The sequence below is a fragment of the Sesamum indicum genome, unplaced genomic scaffold, assembly GCF_000512975.1.
Source record: "Sesamum indicum cultivar Zhongzhi No. 13 unplaced genomic scaffold, S_indicum_v1.0 scaffold00185, whole genome shotgun sequence".
Taxonomy (NCBI): Eukaryota; Viridiplantae; Streptophyta; class Magnoliopsida; order Lamiales; family Pedaliaceae; genus Sesamum; species Sesamum indicum.
This window is the reverse complement of record NW_011628081.1, coordinates 156,632-167,710: the sequence shown is the minus strand read 5'-3', so window position 1 is coordinate 167,710 and position 11,079 is coordinate 156,632.

Genomic DNA, 11,079 nt, shown 5'->3' with positions numbered 1-11,079 from the left:
GACTTTTAATGGAATCTCGTGAATTTCCAACCCTGATATACTCAAAAGTATCCAACATTTTAAATCTTCATCTTTATAAGAAGACACTGAAAATCGGAACAAAAAACATTAGTACTTACAAAAGGCATTGATGGCAAACTGAAAGCTTTTTGTTTAACCCAAAAAATAACTGGGTGTGTCCATGCTCAGTGCACCCAACGACCTCTCGGCCATGAAGGTGATTTGAATCAATTTTCAAGGTTCATTTTATGAGTTACAGAAGCCAACGCAGATGGCAGAGGCCATGAACTCTCCATGCTGTCAATTGAAAGATTTTCACATATGCACTCTAAGAAATAGCACAATCGGTTTTCACATATCATTCTTTAACATATGACATAAGCACATTTCCAGTTCCGTTGATAAAGACGCCCACAATAGTTTCAACATTTTTACAATTACTCTTTCGGCAGCGAGCGAATTTAGGCAGTTAAGATTAACTCCACCCTCAGCATTTTGGATGAGAAAAATATTGATAACCTGACACCCATATGGACAAGAAGAAGAGTAAAGTAGTATGTGATACCTAAAGACTTCTCTTGATCCCATTAGTGAAATAATTATTAGTAACACAAATAAAGAGGCACATGATAGACAACATTAAGTATAAGACGTGCTATCTGTGAACTTTAGACTAAATTCCACCCAGCACAATAACACAAGAGCTAAATTTGACCCCCTATAACTTACCTTACGCTCCTTCCCATGAAATTGGGGTAACTTAACATCGACAATCCATGCAATAAGATCCTTCCCAATCACTCGAAAAAGTGCATGCATAGGAGCATTAAAATATATGTTATCAGATTCCACACACAAAAACCATTCTTGACCTCAAGCATGTCTTGATCCAAACACAAGAATTATCCAAGTAGCAATTCTCAAATTTCCTTTCATATCACTCAAGTATATCCCCTACACTAATATGACTTAATAGTTAAAGAAGAGATAGCAATTTGAGAACAAGCACTTGTAGCACAACATTCAACACGTAGGTATCCCATTGACTTCATCAAAACCAAATGAAACAAGTCTCAACACTCTCAAAAGGGTTCTCACAACGATGTCATTGTAATCACTCATAACATAAGGTGTTTAAGAATTCGGGCTTCACTCAAGTCAATACATAGAATGCCATTACCATAGGCTTGCTTGTGAATCAAATCTCCACCACGAACGAAATGCAAATTAATGCATGAATCAAAGGGTCTTTCAATGGGTTGTAATGGGGCTTAGGACAAGGTGTGGCAAAAGACAGGTCGAACTTTGGCTTATGAATTCAAAGGCACGATGCCAACCTAGTTGCTTATCCTTCCAAGCTCATTTTCGTTCGACTTAATTCAAGTGCTTTGAACAGTCAAAACTCGTGAAATTTTTACATTTCTTGCATCTCCTGAATCTTCCCTCTTTTTTTTTCCCTTCTTTTTTCCTCCGTTTCACCATTTTTCTTCTGTTTTTTTTTTCTTTTCCTCCATCTTTTTTCTAATCTTTTCTTTTTTCTCCTTTTTTTTCCTCTGTTTCATCATTTTTCTTCTCTTTTTTTCCCATTTTCTCCTTTTTTTGTTTCTTTTGCTTCTTTTTTTTCCTCTCTATTTCATTACTTTTCTTCCCTTTTGTTTTTTTTCAATTTCTCTTTCCATTTTTTTTCCTTTCCCTGAGGGCTAACGATGCATCCATGTATGCAGCTTGAATACATTAACTCATTTCCATGTCAACTTAAAAGCAACCAAGCCAACACCATGCCCTTGAATGGGTTCAATATCACTTCAGGAAATAACCAAAAAGGGGATAGTCAAGCTTATAACGTGGTTTAACCAAGAAAAGAAAAGCAAAGGCTCAAATGAGTTTTTCTATGGGTGAATTCAAGGTAGGCTCTGTTCATGTCAATGGGTTTTTCCTAAGTGCCCTTATCACTTTCATACACCAATCTAACAAGAATGTAGTCTCAAAATGTATTACACAAGCAAGTTCTAGAACGGACAGACTAAGTTTGACGCCCTCAATCAAAATAAATATAGAAGCACTATTGAAATGGAAGTGCTTTGGCCCAAAAGCTCACACAAAGGGTTTTTGTGTTGATTCTTGAACATTGTTAATTTGATGCAGTCAATGGAACATAGTTAACACAATTTTCTTTTTTTTTTGGGTTTTTTTAATATGCCACAAGCGTCCGTTTCTCTTACTTATCTCGACTTAAACCAAAATTCCTATTAATCTAAGGGATATCACAAGATGACAATCTGAAAATTCAGCAACTACCACAAGATAATTCACATATTTTTCTCAAGACACACTAACTTCATTAACAAGTTGGTGTTCAATAAAACTTTTCAGCCACCAAACAAAAAATTTCACATCCCACACATCCACATTCCACACATTAATACGAATTTCAACTTTCAGATTTCCAGCAACACAACCAATTTCGCAAGAATCATGCTACAATGACTATCCAACCACGTTCTCAAAAACCAATCACTACCACAAAGAACAACATACCTCTACCCACAACAAGCACATGCATGATGCATTGTCCTCAATCTATGCACAGAAACCCACTCAAACAAGGGAACGAAAAGTAAAAAGGGAAGAGAACACGTTCCTGAAAATTGGGATGGTGTCAAGAACGGGGGTTGTATGGTCTGAGCTAGTAAGTGTCTCCACATCTCGTACCACGAAAGATCGCAGCACATCAAATGTATGGTCTGAGCTATTAACTGTCTCCACATCTCGTACAAGAATCTTCTTTCCCCACAACAAGGACAATGCATGTGCCATTGTCCTCAATCTATGCACAGAAACCAACTCAAACAAGGGAACGAAAAGTAAAAAGGGAAGAGAACACGTTCCTGAAAATTGGGATGGTGTCAAGAACGGGGGTTGTATGGTCTGAGCTAGTAAGTGTCTCCACATCTCGTACCACGAAAGATTGCAGCACATCAAATGTATGGTGTGAGCTAGTAAGTGTCTCCACATCTCGTACCACAAAAGATCGCAGCACATCAAATGTATGGTCTGAGCTATTAACTGTCTCCACATCTCGTACAAGAATCTTCTTGGTGTTCAGTTCCTTGACGTCTAAAGCTTTAAAAGACAAATCCTTGACTGCTCAACACTACACTCAAAAGAGTTATAATATAGAAAAAGTATGGCCAAGAAAACATCATTTTAGGATTCACAATGCAAGACAGTAGTAATTTACTTTGACCGCATTTTAGGACTCACAATGCAAGACAGCAGTAATTTACTTTGACTGACCATTGCATTGCATGGTACTGTCCAACACCCGCATACCTAGAATCTCTAATGGACTCTTTGGGGCACAATTGTTGCAGGTAATACTGTTCAGCCTTCCACCCTCTCCCTTGTGCTTGCAATTGGCAAGATCTCACAAGAGAAAGCCCACAAAATAGAAGTAGTAAAGCAATATATACTTTTATTTCATTGTAGTTACAGCACAAGAAAATTAATTTGATGTACTAATTGTTTTTTTTCCTATCTCCATTTCGAAGTTTCGCATATGAAAGAACTTGAGGTTGGTCTTAAAATGGATTGGACACTACATCCATGCATAAACAGATGCCAAGAAACATAATGGATTCATCTCCACCAGGTTTCTATAATCAAGTGAAAGAGTGCACTCTAACTTCCCACGATTAACAAAACACCCATCATGGTTTATAGTCGAGTTTCTAAAATTCAGCAAATGGCCAGCAAAGGCTTGGTCATATAACAAATGGTGATGCATCTCATAATATTATAGACATCAACATGCTTTCCAAATATCAAAGGTGAAAATAAGACTCCAAACAAATCAACCTGACACCACCCATTTTTTCAGAGATCCGACCAGCAACATTGAGCTTTACATCCATCCTTGCAGCTGCAATGCTATGTCCCTGCCTCTTAATCGATTCTGGAAATCAACAATTAACATGACTTAGTTGAAGAAGGCAAATTAGTCTCAGTTCTGCTGGAGAAGAATATATACCTCCATTCTTGCCTCACTTTGAGAAACAAACTGCTTAAAACAGTTCTGGTCAGTCAATTGAACATCTCGAAAAACATGGTTGACCTACAGTTGACAATTTCAACAACCGAATAAATCAATCTCCAGTTGTTTCTAAGAAATTTAATAGGAAAAGCGACAGTTGAGGACCAAAGCATGTTTCCCAATCGAGCTACGACAGTTGGTTTCATTAGAGAATAACACAACCTACCATTCATTCAATAAGACCAAAACTAGAACACAAGGCAACAGTACAAAACGAGAACACATAGAGGACCAAACCCTGACAAGCATAAGATGTTAACTTATCAGTTTGTCCCCTTTCTTAAACCTTCTAATATATAGAGAAGTGCACTGTGCTTAAAAAGGGCATGAACAAAAGGAATGAATATAAATATGCACACAAGTACCTGTAAAAAAAGTGACTAGTGTTCCCCCAAGTAGATATTAGGTATACATAAACATGAGAGATGCACAAGAAATACACCAAACTAAATGAACAGAAATATATATAAAGTTATAAACACAAGTACATTGCATGGAATGAGAGAAGGAACTCCAATAGGTACCTTGGATCATGGCTTAGTCACAGTAAACTACACAAACTATTTATGTAAAAATTCTGGCTTATAAGTATCAACACTTTTCAACCTACCAACACACTTTTCAACTACGCCATGACCCAGTATACCTTGGATCATGGCTTAGTCACATTAGACTATACAAACTATTTATGTAAAAAGATTGGCTTGCAAGTATCATCACTTTCCACCTACCTAGACATAGTTCAAAGGAATCTTACACAAATTCAATTAAACATCATGATAACAATGTTATAGCCCTCCATCAACTTGAAGAGTGACAATGGTGGGGTTCGAAATTCGCATGTAATTAAATTACAGAGAAAAAATACCAGAATTACCAGGGTAAATAAATCTTCAACACGTTCATACATAGCTTTGCCTCGAACATAATATGGCTGCAGGGTTCCTCCTTCCCTCGAACTGATGGTGTTAAAGGATATACTGATATCCCACCAGCTTTTCTTCCAATTAATTGGTTCAGTTTTACAAAATCCAAATCTTTAGTACCCATCTCCAAATGTGACTAGCTGTACACAAAATATCATATCAATTTAATGTTAGATTTGATGATGAGAGTTACCATGAAACTACTAAATCCAACAGAAAACAAAACCAATTATCTTCGGTATATCACATGAGGTTGCATTTCTTGAAAACTAAATCTCCATTACAAGACTGGTAACAACATTAAGTTACAACAATTATACTCCAAGAGAGGGGGTAAGGTTGCAAAATTAGACATGTTCATAACAATGGCATTCTAAGCACAAAAAAAACAAAGTAATATCCCCGGGTTTCTTTCTTCAAATATTACAGCATAAAGATTTCAAAGCTGTTGTGGTTTTTTCTTAAGTATGTACACTTTCTTCATACTAAAACAAATGGACATTGGTAGCCTTCAGACATTATGCTTTATTCAGCTATTGATGGATGTTTGTGTATACTCACGCTCATAGACTAATAACAAAAAAGATGTGAGATTAACACATTTTGCTCCGTTCAACATTCATAGAGGGTGCAGAATAGCTTTCATTCTTGGCACAACTTTTTAAATTCAAGAGAGAAACAATAAAAAATGCAGTCTCGAATAATTTTAAGCCGAGCCTCAGTCTAAACAGCTTGGGTCACTCTGCTTGACTTACTGCCCTGTTGTAGTTGACTTTGGAGGTAATATGCATGGGCACTTCAGACTTAGGTACGGTATTTATTGATGGGATGGTGCTATAGCACATATTCAATAACCAAGAAAGTACTAAAAGTTCAATTTACGATAAATTAACATTGTAAAATAAAAACAAAAATCCAACATTATCATAACTGCACCAAACAATAAGCAATAATCGAACAAAATCGACAATCATGGTTTTTTTACCATCGACAATTTATTAAATTTGCTAGCACAGCTTCATCTTTAAGATGTACCTACTATACTTCTTCCAAAACTACACATTCACGTACAAAACTATCAATAAATTTTAAAATTCAAACTAAACCAATGAGAGAGAATGAGAGATATACCTGTTCAGTGACAGACCACTTTGAATTGAGAAACTGGCTGTAAATGTCGTACAACCTTTGCTTCTCAGCTTCTGAAACTGATGATTTAGGCATTTAGCCTTGGATGCCATGGACTCCAGAGGAGCACCCGTGATAATAGGCATATTTCCAGTTCCACTGCCATCTTCCCTGTCCAAGAGCAAATGAACTGCTTCAAGTTGTGTGTCATCTAGCAAGCACTGCGCCCATATAAAGAAGATTAATAAAGAAAATACACCTAGTATCTTGCAGATTACTGATCAAGAGTTACAGACTTAGATTTCCAATCAATCACTCACTAAGACGTCTTGCTTTTCTAAAGAAAATAAAACAAACAATGACCTGAAACTCGCAATGCTAGCAATTGAAGACAAAGGCTAGATGAAATTATAGTTCACGTAGAGATGTCAAGTTAAAAAATCATTTCCACATCGTGATTATTGTCAGTGACCCTGTTACTAGCAAAGGGCCGTCATAATTATCTGGAAAATAAAACTACTCAGCACGATCTCAACCATGGTTTTTCCCTTTCATTTACTTCATTTTACTTGTTCTTAGAATGGGAAGAAGCAACAGAGAAAGAAACAAACAAAATGAAGTTCATTGATCTTCAAAGGGAGAATTAGAATGACCTTTGCATTGTTCCATATTTTCAATTCATAATTTAACAATAAAACAACGGAATAAACCAAGATAAAATGAAATATGAGCCAAGGTACAATCACATTCTGAAGATGGGCAAGATGTAGTTTCAAGTGGACTTAGTTCAATTTTAAGTTAATACTTAATGCAGGGCAATCTCTTCTTCAGGCACTGCACCAGCATGACTGATTGCAGATACTGATGCAAGAAGATGAGGCAATGCTCAAGTAGCACCTAATATGTTTTTTCTTTGTCAAAATGCAAAATCTGCAGCATTTACCTCAGGGGACTCCAAGTTTGAGTTTAATGTGAATAGGAGGTCTTTTGCTAATTTATTTTTCAGCATGCTTGCAAGTTTAGGGGTTAGTAAAGCTCTAAGGGCATCAGCTGCAGCCTGATTGTAGGGTGTCGGAATCTCCTCGTCAACCAAACCACTAAGCCTTGACAAGGCATGAGATGCTTTTACAGCATGTATGTTTTTTGCTATTTGACCGCTAGTTCCAAAACATGTGCATCTGTCTTATCTAATTCCTCTGCCGTCGAATCATATTGGAGCAACAATGGTATAAGGTACCTGAACAAACAAAAAGTGACCCTATAAAACCACAAGTTTCTAAAATGGACCTGGATTCAAACAAAATAATCCACCTGAGAAAGACCATAAAGCAGTTTGCAACAGTGGAGTGGTTTTTAAGATATAACAGGCACATGGCAGCTGATCCAGAGGCCTTCAAGTTCACAATGTTCATAAACCATAAACTTCCACAGTGCCGTAGAATAATGAAATTTTGTCTTTCAAAGAATAGTCACCATAAAGTACCTTCAACACAATAGTTCCAAGATTTTGTTCAATTTTAAAATAAAAGTTGGACTCTCTTCGCAAGCAAATTGACTCGACAAAAGGTACCGAACAAATAAACATTAACTCTATGAATCCTCAAGTTTGTAAATGGACCTCGATTCCAGTAACAGACCACAAGAGAAAACTATAACATCAAGGTACGGCAGTTTTTTTAGAAACATCGGAGTGGTTTTTGTAAGATGTAACAGTCATGTGCCAGCTGATGCAGTGGCTTCAAAATTCATATTGTTCAAAAAGCTTCATGTAGAAAAACAGAGAAAATGCCAGCAACAAAGTCATCCACATGAGCACAAAGAGCATTATAAATAGACCAATATGGGTAAATTCATTATTCAATATCCATATATGAGCTACGAAGAATTATATGGGCAAAAGAGTGAAAAGTAATGAACGAATAGAAGCTAAGTCACTAAGCAATATGTCACCTGGAGCCAGGTTAAGCGATAAATATAAAAGGATGGTCAAGAAATCCATACAGAAACAGTAATGTTCTGCAAACTTCCAGAAACTAGAATCTCATGCTAGAAAACTGATGAAAGCATAATCATAACAATATAATGATCTATCTTACCACAGTACACCAGCCTTCAGAAGGGCATTTTGAATTTCAGACGAGATAGAAAGGTGAGCAATGGTCTGCAGGGCAGCATCAATAGCAGCAGGAACAAGCTCAAGTTCAGTGCAATGAACAATGTCATCAACTAATCCTGAAAATTCGAGCATCTCAGTTCTCGCACTTTCAAACTGACGCAAAACTGAAAAGGTTCGCATTATGCTAGCAACAATAGTAGCGGACGGTTCAGTGGCAGGGGGTGTTGGGTGGGCCACACACATGCAACGGGAAAGGAGTGTTGCAAGAAGAGGTATTCCACCATCTCTCACAAGCTCTTCACCATTCAATGATGAAGACTCGCACCTGAAAGTTAAATATGTGGAAATAGCATAAGCAAAAGTACATTCACAAAGTACTTATCTAAAGAGGAATGATATGGAAATTAAAGGCAGATGATGAATTTACATCAACCAAACAAGCTCCGAGGATGCAACTAGAAGATGTGCTTGATCAGAGGAAAGAAAATTGTTATCATCCTTGTCCACTGTAATGGCACTTAAGAGCATAGGATATCCAGCATATTTGAATGGCATCAATACATTCCCATATCGCCTACATAGAATACACTGGCCCTTTAAGAGAAGCAACAACCTCCAAGCCTGGGGGCCTTGCAATCCTTTCATGGTCACCTAAGGAAGAGGAATAAGAAATCAGTAGATCACTAAAAAGAAAATATGAAACATGGAACTCAAATATGGAGAAATACAACCAATTAAAGAGGATTGCATTCCGGCCAAAGACATGCCTCATAAAAACCCTCATACGTAGGAAGACATGCCTCATAAAAACCCTCATACGTAGGAATCAACTTAGGAATTTTGTCCAACTTTGCTGATCATAATCCAAGAAGTTTACTGATTGCAGAATGAAATATTAGATGGAGGCAACAAAACCAAATGGTAACATATGTAAGTAGACCAAACCTCATAGGAAAGCCCTATGATTTACATTTTCACTCTTCCGCAAAAGCCACTTAAATTTATATATTTAAATTTATTTCTTGGTCCACACCTTAAATTGAGGTAGTATCATATCTAAGAATTAAATATATATATATATGGTCCCGTGTCCTTCCTAGTTCCAAGATATATTTAAAACCAATACTGATATCCATTTATATGTGTGAAAAAGCATTTGGCTCATCTTGACAGCATAAATACCTTTAGAGCACTTTCTACCAGTCAAATAAACAACTTAATTGTGAAAACGGTGTCTAAACAAGTCGACTAATTCATTTGAAATAAGATCTGGCAGCTTATAAGATCCCTTGTCTATATGTTCTTTTTTTTTTTCTCAAGGTTAATCATATAGTCTCCGTTTTTTATGAGTAACAACAGATCCTCACACAGGATCAAGGAATTTGGCATACCTGCAAGCACTCATAAGCTTTCTGCACTGCCAGAAACTTCTCCCTCCCTTTAGGATTTTTGTCTGGATGATACTTTATTGCAAGTTTCCTATACTGTCTCTTGAGCTTTTCCTCATCAATATACTCAATCTGCTTTGATATATTAGGTATCTCCTCAACTGACTCAAAACTTGGTTTCTTAGGGGCGTCGTCTCTGGATACTTCATCAATGGAAATCTCTAGTATCTTGCAAGCTTCTTCTTCAGAAAGGTCCATTGGCCTTCGAGTTAACTCTTCTCTCACATTACTAGCAATGATTGCAAAAACTCAACATGTTCAACAATAGCCAATTAGGAAATCTAATTTCATCACATAAGTTTCGAGTAATAACGATGACACCACATTTCATCTTTCAGCTCTGGATATGTCACTGGTGGCATTGGAGCATAGTCATATAAGGAATGACAATGCTGTGACAATTTCTGAGGGAAATCACCAAGATGCTGAAGAACCTAATCAAATAAAACTGAGAGTTAAATTCAGCACTTACTTGCACTGAGAATGACTCAACTACCACCATGTTTTAGAATGTAAGTACTAAATGTTAACAAAAGATGCTTGGGGTGAAAGACAAGTAGCAAACTCCAGTTGCAGATTCAGGGCTACCTGACGGATCAGATTTTCTGCTCGCATCTTGTGTGTCCAAATAATCTCAGGAGTGTCTGAATCAGAAACCATTGCTGCGGCAAAAGCAACTGGGCCGCTACGTTCCAGTACATAAAGCAATGACTCAGGTAAGAGGCCGCCCAAAACACTTCGTTTCGCCAAAGGTAGAGAAGAGGAAATTGCAGCTTCCTCACCACCATGAAAAGCTTGATAAACATGAGTCACTGAGAAGAGTTGGGCAATTGAAAGAAGATTAGAACTAGGGTAAGCCAGAGCAAAATAAAATGCGCCTGTACTGTATACTCGGATCATTGCTTTTGGGTTCCTAGTAACTATAGCTTTCAGCAGAGCAGCAGCAGCATCAACAATAGTCGGTTCACCAAAAACAGTGTGCATATTGATGGAGCCACCATCCAGCCACTGCCTAGTTCAGCTTAAAAACAAAAGAAAAAATAACGAAAACATCTCAAATCTCTGTGGAAGGCAAAGAAAGGAACAAAGTTACCCCACTTCCAAAGTGGAAGTGTTATAATACAATTACCATCACAAGAGAATATGAAAAGTTGCATCTTTAAAACACCAGGAGTTTAAGGATACAAGTACACGCGGATAACCTAAGTGCATATTACACGGAAACTATATCTTAGTTTAAAGAGGTGCAACAGTTCCAGTGACCCTTCTACAATTGTTTGCTCAATCAGTCTCCAATGTGCATCTCATGTGACGATAAGTACCAGACAACTGAATCCCATTTTAAATGGCTTGCAAGGCAACCGGTTT